This window comes from Neoarius graeffei, chromosome 13, assembly GCF_027579695.1.
Source record: "Neoarius graeffei isolate fNeoGra1 chromosome 13, fNeoGra1.pri, whole genome shotgun sequence".
Classification (NCBI taxonomy): Eukaryota; Metazoa; Chordata; class Actinopteri; order Siluriformes; family Ariidae; genus Neoarius; species Neoarius graeffei.
The window spans coordinates 35,593,426-35,606,246 of record NC_083581.1 but is presented as its reverse complement, the minus strand read 5'-3'; the positions used below and the strand labels follow the sequence as shown (position 1 = coordinate 35,606,246).

The 12,821-nt window shown below is 42.4% G+C and overlaps 1 pseudogene; it reads left to right on the top strand.

Moving 5' to 3' along the window:
- The first annotated feature begins 1,257 nt into the window (after positions 1–1,257).
- LOC132895901 (uncharacterized) lies at positions 1,258–9,259 on the top strand (annotated as a pseudogene).
- Positions 9,260–12,821: the final 3,562 nt, after the last annotated feature.

The window sequence follows — 12,821 nt, the reverse complement described above, 5'->3', positions numbered from 1 at the left end:
ATAGGATGGACTGTGATGAATAGGATGGAATTCAAAATGTAATCAAACGTTAAAATTATTTTTCTTATTTAATTGGTTAAATGATAATTAATTGGTTGGTTAATTTATATTGGGGATTATTTTCTTAAGCACTTTAATATTTTTAATTACAAATTAATCACAGCTTAATAGTAAATTATAATTATTGGTTATGTAATTAGTCAACTAATCAACTATTTAATTAATTTACAAATTGATTAATGTCTTGTTGTATTACTCCTAATACTAATAACTATGACAATCATCATCATCATCATCATCAGTGACACACCTCCATGTGCAAAGATGTTAGTGAACATGTTGTAGATCGCAGACACACAGGTGAGCGATGCAGTGCATAGACCTGGGTCAAGGAGACAGGAACATCATAATTTATTAAATAGCCAAAATGTTCTGATTAAAGAGCCTAATTTTATTGCTACTCTTCTGGCAATAAAAATCAACCAAAACAAAATCTCTAAATAAACAGTATTTATTTGCTGATCCATTTAGCTTGCATTGTAGCAAAGCATCATTTCAATTTTTACTCAGATGTCTAATCTACTCATTTAAAGAATACAGAAGATTCAGCTTACTTGTAGCCATATTGATGTCTGTTTCCAGTGATGGTCTCGTATTGTTTCTCTCGTGCTTTTTTTTTTGGCAGTGGGAGTGGACTCATACACAGCTTACTTCACACACAAGCTGAACATCACCATCAACTTGAAGCAAAACTTTGTCCAAGTGACTTGAATGAAGTTGGGAAATCCCCTGCAGGTTTTCTTTCAGATGTTCAGTCTGAAGTTTCACTACAGATAACTTGATGAACTCAGAGGGTTTTACACCAGCGGAGTTGGTTGCTTCCTGTGTAGTGCTTCGCTTTCGCCCCAACAGCGGGAACACGCTGAGAGCGAGAGCAGGCTGAGAGGCTGCGCGGGAACACGCTGAGAGCGAGAGCGGGCTGAGAGGCTGCGCGGGAACACGCTGAGAGCGAGAGCGGGCTGAGAGGCTGCGCGAGAATACGCCGAGAGCGAGAGCGGGCTGAGAGCGGGCCCAGGCCGCGGCTGAAGCCTCAGATTTTCCTGTCGCGCTGCTGCTGCCCCGCTTGTTCTTCCTGCGCTTCTCGACATGCCACCAAAAAAGAATACAGCACAGGTTGAGGAGGTCGACGATATTAAAAGATCGCTGGACATGTTGACGGAGGAGGTTTCTGCTGTTAGACAACAGCAGAAAACCATCATGAGCCTGGTGGAGGAAGTTAAAGCCTTGAGGCTAAAAATCACCGAGAAGGACAAGCGGATTAACTTGCTGGAGAACCGGGTGGCCGATCTGGAGCAATATACCAGAATGAACAACATCATAATCACCGGCTTGGAAGTGAAACCTCGTTCATATGCACGGGCAGTGACGATGCGGAACGGAGAGGAGCCGAGCGAGGAGGACGCGGCATCGGTGGAGCAACAGGTGGCGGCGTTTCTCCGCTCAAAGGGAGTTGAGTTAGACAGGGAGAACATCGAGGCCTGTCACCCGCTCCCAAGGAGAAACGAGAAGACAAAACCGGCAATAATAGTTCAGTTTGCAAACAGAAAACACAAAAACGAACTGCTGAAACAGGGAAGACGGCTGAAGGGATCAGACGTTTACATCAATGAGCACCCGACAAAGAAAAATGCGGACATTGCCAGAATGGCCCGTCTACTCAGAAAACAGAAGAAAATACAATCAACATGGACTTCAAACTGCAAAATATACATCAAGTTAAATGGAACACCAGAACAAGCCAAAGTACTAGTCATCCGGGAGCTGGAGGAGCTGAGCAAATATTAACGAAACGTACAACAAGGTATCCTTAAACTACAGCCATGACAACTCCTGATAATAAACACACATTAGGACTAGAAAACTTTGTATATACAGAACACAAAATACAGGACATAGAACATGATATTGATCCGGATAACAATTTACTCAATGATATAGAAAACAGCTGCAGTTATTACACAGATGAGCAATACAACGCAACTTTCCAATCAAAGCATAACATATCAATCATCCACTTCAATAGCAGAAGCCTATATGCCAACTTCCACAATATTAAAGAATATTTGAAACAGTTTAAGAACCCATTCAACATCATAGCAATTTCAGAGACATGGATCAGCACTGACAGAGATGTGGATTTTGAGATGGAGGGTTATGATCTAAATCATATAAGCAGAGTGAAAAAGAGAGGAGGAGGTGTGGCAATATATGTGGACAAAGGACTGAAGTATAAGGTGGTGGAGAGTATGACAGCAGCTGTTCATAATCTGGTGGAATGCATCACAGTGGAAATTTGTATGGAAAAAGTAAAAAATATAATTGTGAGCTGTTTGTACAGAACTCCAGCATCAAGTATAGATATATTTGAAAACTGGATGGAAAACGTGTTTTCTAACTCAGTGCAGAAGACTGTGTTTATCTGTGGGGATTATAATATTGATCTGTTAAATCCAAAAAAGCATAAAATGACAGAAGATTTCATAAATACAATGTACAGTATGGGTTTATACCCAAAAATCACCAAACCTAGTAGAATTACTTCTCATTGTGTCACATTAATAGATAATATATTTACAAACAGGGGCGGCACGGTGGTGTAGTGGTTAGCGCTGTCGCCTCACAGCAAGAAGGTCCTGGGTTCGAGCCCCGGGGCCGGCGAGGGCCTTTCTGTGTGGAGTTTGCATGTTCTCCCCGTGTCCGCGTGGGTTTCCTCCGGGTGCTCCGGTTTCCCCCACAGTCCAAAGACATGCAGGTTAGGTTGACTGGTGACTCTAAAATTGACCGTAGGTGTGAATGTGAGTGTGAATGGTTGTCTGTGTCTATGTGTCAGCCCTGTGATGACCTGGCGACTTGTCCAGGGTGTACCCCGCCTTTCGCCCGTAGTCAGCTGAGATAGGCTCCAGCTTGCCTGCGACCCTGTAGAAGGATAAAGCGGCTAGAGATAATGAATGAATGAATGAATATTTACAAACAGTATGGAAAATAATACAGAAAGTGGGCTTTTATATAACGACATCAGTGACCATTTGCCTGTATTTATTGTCTATCACTGTAATTACTGGAAACCTAAGGATATGAATCAGCTGAAATACAAACGGATAAGAACCGAAGAAAACATAAGGATACTTAAGAGTGAATTACTTAAACAGAACTGGAGAGTAGTATATGAGGAAGAAGATATTGACAAAGCATACAGTGGATTCCTAAATATCTTTAAAACACTATATGATAAAACCTGTCCTGTAAGGAAATACAATGATGGACAAAAACAAGCAAATGGTCCATGGATCACCAAAGGATTAAAAAATGCCTGTAAAAAAAAGAACACGCTGTATAGACAATTCATAAAAAAAAGAACTTTGGAGGCAGAAATTAAATATAAAAAATACAAGAATAAATTAACCAGCATTATGAGGACATGTAAGAAGGAATATTATAATAAATTATTAGATAGTAATAAAAATAATATGAAGGGGCTATGGAATGTACTGAATAGTATTATTAGGAATAGAGCTAAAAACAAAAACACAAGCTACCCTGATCATTATATTGAGAATGACAGATCAATAAATAATATGGAGGAAGTGGTAAATGGTTTTAATAGATTCTTTGTAAATGTGGGATCAGATTTGGCAGAAAAGATTCAAGATACAGACACACCTGGAGGGGCGGAGGCTGCTCAATGGGAGAGAAATCCTAAATCTATATTCCTTGGTGCAGTTGGCATAAAAGAGGTCATAGACATTGTAAGGAGAAGTGAAAGTAAAACCTCCACTGACTGGAATGATATGAGTTTAATAAAAAAAGTTATTGAAGAAATTGCAGAACCATTTACTCACATATGTAATATGTCTTTTCAATCTGGTAAATTTCCAAACAACATGAAAATAGCTAAAGTTATACCTTTATATAAATGTGGAGATAGACACCATTACACAAATTACAGGCCAGTTTCTTTACTCTCTCAGTTCTCCAAGATCCTCGAAAAACTGTTCACAGCAAAACTAGACAACTTCATTGAAAAATATAAACTTTTAGCTGACAGTCAATACGGATTCCGGAAAGACAGATCAACAACCCTGGCATTAATGGAACTTATCGAGAAAATCACAAATGGTATAGACAATAAAAAACATGTTATGGGAATTTTCATAGATTTAAAGAAAGCATTTGATACAATAAATCACGACATTCTATTCAAAAAATTAGAGAGGTATGGTATCAGAGGGGTTGGTTTGGACTGGGTGAGGAGCTACTTAAGTAACAGGCAACAATTTGTAAAAATTGGAGATCACACATCTGAGTATTTGCCCATAACATGTGGAGTACCGCAAGGGTCTGTCTTAGGTCCTAAACTGTTTATATTGTACATTAATGATTTATGTAATGTATCAAGTATAATGAAATGCATATTATTTGCTGATGATACAAACATCTTTTGCGCCGGGGACAATGCACAGCAGCTTATGGAAACAATCACAACCGAAATGAATAAATTAAAAAGGTGGTTTAACGTAAACAAATTGTCATTGAATTTGAGTAAAACAAAGATTATGTTATTTGGAAAATATAAGTTGAACTCTCAAGTTGAATTGAAAATTGACAACATAACCATAGAAAGAGTGTCTCATCTCATCTCATTATCTCTAGCCGCTTTATCCTGTTCTACAGGGTCGCAGGCAAGCTGGAGCCTATCCCAGCTGACTACGGGCGAAAGGCGGGGTACACCCTGGACAAGTCGCCAGGTCATCACAGGGCTGACACATAGACACAGACAACCATTCACACCTACGGTCAATTTAGAGTCACCAGTTAACCTAACCTGCATGTCTTTGGACTGTGGGGGAAACCGGAGCACCCGGAGGAAACCCACGCGGACACGGGGAGAACATGCAAACTCCGCACAGAAAGGCCCTCGCCGGCCCCGGGGCTCGAACCCAGGACCTTCTTGCTGTGAGGCGACAGTGCTAACCACTACACCACCATGCCGCCTAGAAAGAGTGTATGAAATAAAATTTCTGGGTGTGATTGTTGATCATAAAGTCTGCTGGAAACCGCATATTAATCATGTTAAAGCAAAAATAGCAAAGATTACTGCAATTTTGGGGAAATCAAGACACATTCTGGACTATAAATCACTACATACTCTGTATAATGCACTCGTACTTCCATATTTGAGCTACTGTGTGGAGATATGGGGTAATACCTACAAATCTAACCTGCAGCCGTTATGCACATTACAAAAAAGAGCAATAAGAATTGTCAATAATACGGGATATCTTGAGCATACAAACGCATTATTCGTAAAAGCACACACTCTGAAATTCACTGATCTGGTTAAACACAAGACTGCACAAATTATGTATAAAGCAAGACATAACCTTCTTCCGGGTGAGGTACAAAATACGTTTATGGAAAGGCAGGGTGGGTATAACCTGAGAGGGGAAATGAATTTTAAGAGAGTAAATGTTAGAACAACTATGAAAAGTATGTGCATAACAGTCTGTGGGGTGAAATTGTGGAATGGTCTGGATAATGAGCTCAAAAATAGCACCAACATAAAACTGTTTAAAAAATTATATAAAAACATGTTAATAAAAATATATGAGAATGAGGACAGGCAGACTATATAGGTGATGATGAAATTGAGAGTAAGTCTGTGACTGGTCTTCTTGTATTTAGTGTATAGCTATAGGTATGTGTATATGTATGTACTGAATATATGTATTGTATGTGTGTATATATGCATAACATAAGTATCTGTATATATGATTTGATTTGGTCGATATTATACCATGTCGGTATGTTTTGATATGTTGGTATGTTTTCTTTTTTGTTTATTGCTTTTGTTTTCTTTTGTATATATAGTTTATTATGGTGGAAAGTGACATTTGATTAGCGGTGGTATAGAGGGTTAGGATTGGATAAGTTATTACTTCTTCCTAATCCTTTCTGAACATTATGTTATTGCCTTGTGGCTACGCTATTCTGTTTGTTTATGATGATGTTTTGATTATTGTATTTTTTATTTAAATTTTTATTTTTATATCTTTCTTCTTTATTGTTCAGAATAAAGTAATCAATCAATCAATCAAGTGTGCATCCTCACCACAACATGAGATTTGGTTCCACCTCACTACGAGAGTGCAGACTTCAAGTAGCATGGTGCTGGTGGTTCAGTGTCTTGCTAACACTCAAGGACACTTCAGCCATGGATATAGGGAATCAAACTGGAGACCTTTTGGTCTCAAAGCTGCTTCTCCAACTTTTAGGCCATGGATGAAAGCATAGGAGATAAAACTAAAACTGCCACTAATTAAAAAAATTTAAAGTCACTGTCTGTCTATGTTGTCTACATCCTCAGGACCAGTAGTGATGTGCAAATTGAGCAGCGCCTTCGACTCTTCTGCGCTTGCAACATGAGACACTCATTGCTTGTAGCCTGAACTCGGGCCATAATATAAAGACGCGAGAGACCATAATGACTGAGAAAAGAAGCACAGCTGTATGGACAACTATAGGGTGATATTGGTCCTATAAGGTTGGTGTAAGACTGCTGCGTTTCTCAACATGTGACATTAGATACAGCTGAGAAAGATGCCTTGTGAATCAGGAGCGACGAATGAAAAAGTGGAGGTTTGGTAACGTCACCGCCTCTGCTCTGAGCAGGTGAACGCATTTGAAGAAATGTTGACAGCGCGCTTGGATGACTCCTCATGTTGTGGCACAAATATGCCATGTCTCTGAGATTAGTCATAACACAGCAGCACAACAGCACTCAAAATAAACAAGTCCAGCAAGGACCGAGAACTGTGTGATTTAAACCTTTCGTTTTCCACCTTTTCATTCGTCACATGTGAGTCATTTCAGTCCTCACTACATTGGACTATTCCCCGATCTTCCTGTGCATCTGCAGAAAGACAGTAACATGGGTAAAGGCTTTGGTGTGGTGGATAGACTGTTTAAAAATGAAACAACACTGCCCCTATTCTTTGTGTGCAAGTGACGTCATGCTTATTTTCCATACTGGAAGTCCGTCATATTGGATGATAACAACAACCAGGAACCAGCACTTCACGTGTGAGCTGCTGCAATGCTTTCTGATTTTCTTTTGATTTCATTGCCTTTGAAGAAAGACAACGGCTACTTTGTATGTGGGATATAATTGCAGTAATAATGCTACTCGTCACAAAGAGAAACGGTTATTTGGAATTCCCAACGTAATTAAAAACGGTGACAAAACAGATGAACTGTCCAGAGAACGCCATGTGCTGTGGTTCAAAAACATACATCGTAAGGACTTAACTGAGGAAAACGCTAATTACACCTGTGTGTGTGGTGACCACTTTATATTTCTGGTAAGAGTTCATTGCTGTTCAAAGCTGTGTTTTCTGCAGATTAAATTGAACTTTTGAACTTTAGCATGAACAATCTGCTTCTCACCTTGCAGGAGCACCAGCAAACCTACACAATAAAACAAATCCAGATTGGGCACCAACACTCAAATTAGGACATGATAAGATGAAGTCAAAAACTCCTCTCACAGTATCAAGAAGGAACAGGATAAATGAAAGATCTGCCAAGAAAGCAAGATTAGAAGCAACACAAACCTTAGTGAGTTTGGATACACGAGGAGAACAATGTGGGTCAGCTTTGCCAGCTTAAAATGGGCCCACATAAAGTTTAAAGTTTTTTATTTTTAAAAGGGACAGTGTACAAATTAAACATTATCCTTGTGGTAAGGACAGATGTCTGTACCAGGTTATAGCAGTACATGCTAGTTTCCGCCTGTAGTTTTTTCACCCCTCTGCTGAAAAAACAACCCACCTTAGGCCCCTCTGTCATCCAGAACTACCACCCCATTTCTCTTCTCCCCTTCCTGTCAAAGATGCTTGAATGTGCTGTTGCTAACCAACTCTCCTTTTTTTTTTCCCCTCACAAAACAACCTCCTGGATCCTCACCAGTCCAGCTTCCGAGCAGGATGCTCAACCAAGACTGCACTTCTCTTACTCAGTGAGGCACTTCATGCAGTGCTGCTGCCTCCCTCTCCTCTGTGCTGATTCTCCTGGATCGCTCTGCTGCATTTGACACTATTGATCACTCCATCCTCCTGTCATCCTTATCAGCTCTAGGGATCTGTCGGACAGCCCTAAACTGGTTCAAGTCTTACCACTCTGGTTGCTCATTCCAGGTTACCTGGTCTGGTACTGTACCAGCACCACGCCCACTTACTACCAGTGTCCCTCAAAGTTCAGTCCTTGGTCTGCTTCTCTTCTCCCTCTATACCTAGTCTCTTGGCCCAGTCATCTCTGCTCATGGTCTATCCTACCACTGCTATGCTCCTGACACCCAACTGTTTCTCTCTTTTCCTCCTTCTGACACACAGATCTCCACATGCATCTCTGCTTGCCTGTGTGGCATCCAGAGCTGGATGGACAACCATCACCTGAAGCTCAACCCAGGCAAGACAGAGGTAATCTACATTCCTGCTCCATCCTCTTCGCCCCAGACATTGTCCTCTCCATGGGGGACAGCTCTAGGTCTCCTTCACCCAGTGCAAAGAACCTAGGGATCATGTTCGATGACACAATCAAACTCTCCTCCTCAGCGAACATCACTGCAGTGACCCGGATGTATAGATTCCTCCTCTACAACATCCGAAGGATCCGCCCTTTTCTTACCACCTACTCTATTCAGCTCCTGGTCCAAGCACTGATCCTCTCCTGCTTGGACTGCTGCAACTCTCTCTTTGCTGGCCTTCCAACTTCTGCCATCAGACCCATGCGGCTCATCCAGAATGCTGCAGTTTGCCTGGCCTACAACCTTCCTTGTTCTTCCCATGTCACCCCTCTGCTTGCCAACCTCCACTGGCTACTTATTGCAGCTCGCATCAAATTTAAGACATTGGTGCTAGCTTACCAGGCTTTCAAGTGGTTAGGGCCAGTGTACCTCCAGAATCTGATCCACCCCTACACACCAGCCAGATCCCTATGTTCTGCTACTACTGGTTGCCTGGCTCCTTCTCCTCTCTGCTCCTGCCCAGCCCGCTCAAGACTACTATCTGCCCTTATTCCCTGTTGGTGGAATGACCTTCCCATTGAGGTCAGAACTGCCGACTCCATGACCACCTTCAAGTGCAGACTGAAGACTCACCTCTTCAGGCTGCACCTCTCCCCTTTTTCCCTGCTCACTGTGTAACTGTGGTTTGGTTTAGACCAACCCAGGCCATGTATTGTCTAGCCTGGGGTTAGCCGTTTTGAGTTCTCTATTTAGTTATACTTTGTGGTTAGTTTGTTTCTTTGGCTGTTTGAGTATTGGTACTTCAACAGAATATTACACTAGGTATTGCTGTTACTTGTTCAACTGGCACTAGAACTTTCTTGTCTAGAAGTTCAGCACTTCGTGTACCTGACTTTTACACACGTCATACATCGCTCCGGATAAGAGCATCTGCGAAATGCCATGTAATGTAATACAGGGCTCGAAATTCGTGGTGGTCCGGTCGCCTGAGGCGACTTAATTTGTCATTTGGCGGGTAAGTCCTGTCACTAGGCAGCCCGGCTGGCTAGTTGAAAATAAAAAATATATATGAAACGAAGATTCAGACTAGGGCTGTGCGATATATCAAATGTACTCGATATATCTCCGAAAATTCTGTGAGATACATATAATTATTATATCATAACTATCGAGTATTTTATGGTCATCTGCCGACTTGCCTTTGTTTCATGTTTGTTGTGTTTGTTTAAAACCTTTTCCGGTGGTTTTCTCCCTGTCCCTCAGGCAGTAACGTGAGAGGCTGCCTAAGGGTTAAAAAAAACAATAACGTCACGCACTCGCCAACCAATCCCGGGCGACATCTCAGTGCTGAAAGGAACTTGCAGGAAAATTTCCTAGTTTCGGTTTACAGCGCTGACTCAGTTCGTGCAATCGCTGGTGTTGCATAGGCTACCGTGTAAGCTCTGTCAATTTCAGCGACAAGTTAAAAATGGAAGCGGACGAATTGGTTCCTAAAAGAACTAGTAAGGGGTCAGTCATCTGGCATTTTTTTGGATATCGCGAGGAGGACGTGGAGCAGCAAATACCAGTTTGTAAAGTGTGCAAAAAAAAACAGTATCAAAATACTCGGGTCTTGAAATAAATACACATTAGTCATGAACAATGGTAACTACTCTCTGTGTTATTTTTGACAGACGTAAAATTCATACATGAACAAATTTTGGCTAGTTGATTTTCTGTTCGGCGAGTTACTTTGGAAGGTAACTAGTCCGGCTGGCTGGTGAAAAAATATATGAATTTCAAGCCCTGTAATATAATGTAAAAAGCTAAAGACTATTCAATTACACTGGAATGTGTTGTTAAAATAAAAATGTACTTCTGACTAAGAATTCTTTGTGCTTATTTTATTATTTAAAGGCAATCAGTTTCCTGAATTCCACTAGGTAAACAGGACTCTCGTTAAGTCACATTAATTGGGGTTATACAAGTTGGTAACACTTAGAAATGACAATTTATGTATACATGCTATTTAAAGTAAAGTTAAATAGCAGGCATAAAGTTAACTTGAAAGTAGAGCCCTGCACTCCCGCGGGAGTCCCGCGGGACTCGCCGCAAAGCAGTGCGGCGCGGGACAAATTTTGAAAGCTCATTGCGGGTGCGGGCGGGACCGGGAGTGCACATATGCGGGTGCGGGAGGGAGCGGGAGTGCACATACACGGGCGCGGGCGGGAGCGGTGATAAGCTGCAGTCCCGCTAACTAAAAACGTGTTTAAAATAAAATTTATAAATTATTAATTTATGTCTATCATATATAATTTGGCGGCACGGTGGTGTAGTGGTTAGCGCTGTCGCCTCACAGCAAGAAGGTCCGGGTTCGAGCCCCGTGGCCGGCGAGGGCCTTTCTGTGCGGAGTTTGCATGTTCTCCCTGTGTCCGCGTGGGTTTCCTCCGGGTGCTCCGGTTTCCCCCAAAGTCCAAAGACATGCAGGTTAGGTTAACTGGTGACTCTAATGCCGCTTTTCCACTACAAACACGGCTGAGCCGTGCCGTGCCGTGCTGAGTCGAGCTGAGCGGGGCTGTTGGAGTTGCATTTCGACTACAACCGCGCTGAACCGTGCTGGCTGGAAGTGGGTGGACACATTGGGTGGAGTTAGCGAAAGTGGGTGGACGTCACGTGATGTCGTTAAGCAGCGCAAACAGTGACATCAGTGAGCTTTTAAGCGGTAGTCTCATGACCCGAATAGTAAACAATAAACATGGAGGACATGGAGTCGTTGGTGTTGCTGGTCTTGGTGCTGTGGCTTGTTGTCACCGACAACGCCAACAGATACTGGCAAGAGCGTATAGATGAGGCAAGGCGCATAAGGCTTCAGAAATTCTCGTAATTCGTAATTATTCTTCTTCCGGGTTTGCGGTGTTTACAGATCCCAGCGTGCTCGCGGGGCGTGTGTGGGCATGTGAGGACACTCCTCCTCATCAATCAGTGCACAGGGGAGTGTCTGCTCACGCCCCCAGCCTCACTCGGCACGGTTTGGCTCGCTTCAGCCCCACTCCAAAACGGTGCGAGTTTTAGGGGCTAAGCAGGGCTGAAGCGAGCTGAGTCGTGCTGTTTTTTGGTAGTCGAAACGCAAGCCGTGTCGGGCTGAAGTGAGCTGAAGCGAGCTGAAAAAGGGTAGTGGAAAAGGGCCATAAATTGACCGTAGGTGTGAATGTGAGTGTGAATGGTTGTCTGTGTCTAAGTGTCAGCCCTGTGATGACCTGGCGACTTGTCCAGGGTGTACCTCGCCTTTCGCCCGTAGTCAGCTGGGATAGGCTCCAGCTTGCCTGCGACCCTGTAGAACAGGATAAAGCGGCTAGAGATAATGAGATGAGATGAGATATATAATTTGTGTTGGATATTTTATTTGGCATTAATAAAAATATTTTAAGATACTAAATTTGCAGAGAGAGTCAGATTGCCAGATTGAGTGAGGAATGGCATCTTAAATTTGCCATTGATCACCCTAACGGGCAATCCTTTGATCACTCTAATGACTCGCCGTTCACACCCAGCCTCCAGTGACCCACACTAACATGATGCCTCAATGACACCTTAGATGAGCTGGTCATCAGAATTCTGATTCTGATTCTGATCCAAGAGAGGATAAATAACTCTTGTACGTTTCCGATTCCTTTCCTCTTCCGTGTTTGAGATCTCCGATCATGGCAGAAGAGCAGAGCTCCTTTACTGAAGCTCACAGTGCTTCAAAAGTAAGTGCTGCTTTAAAAAGAGGCACATTTACCGTTAAAAAGTCAAGAGTCCTGAAATCGGACATTTGGAAATCATTCTCACTCGTGTACGACGCGGAGGGAAATCAGCTGCCCTTTGCTTGCTGTGATAAGTGCCAAAAGGTTCTGACATACAACGGCCATAAATCAGGTACATCAGGCCACTTTTCGTGACTTTGAGGAATGGGAGGATGTCGGTGCTACGGGTGCTGAATCGAAGTCTTTAAACTCCGAAATTGATGATTATCTGAAAGTGAAACTCATTGGATCCGCATTGGGTGTGCTAGTAGAGATGGGATTTATGGCTCTTTGATGGGATCCGCATCTTTGTGATCCGTTCTTTGAAAAGAGCCGTTCAGAAGACTGGTTCATTTGGCTTTTTTTAAATATTATTCAGTTTTAAGAAGACAGCATCTAAAGAAGCCAGATCCCTCTGAACTGTAAACTCAATGCTATTCCAGAAATCCTTCCTGTAATATGCAAATTTGGCAGCC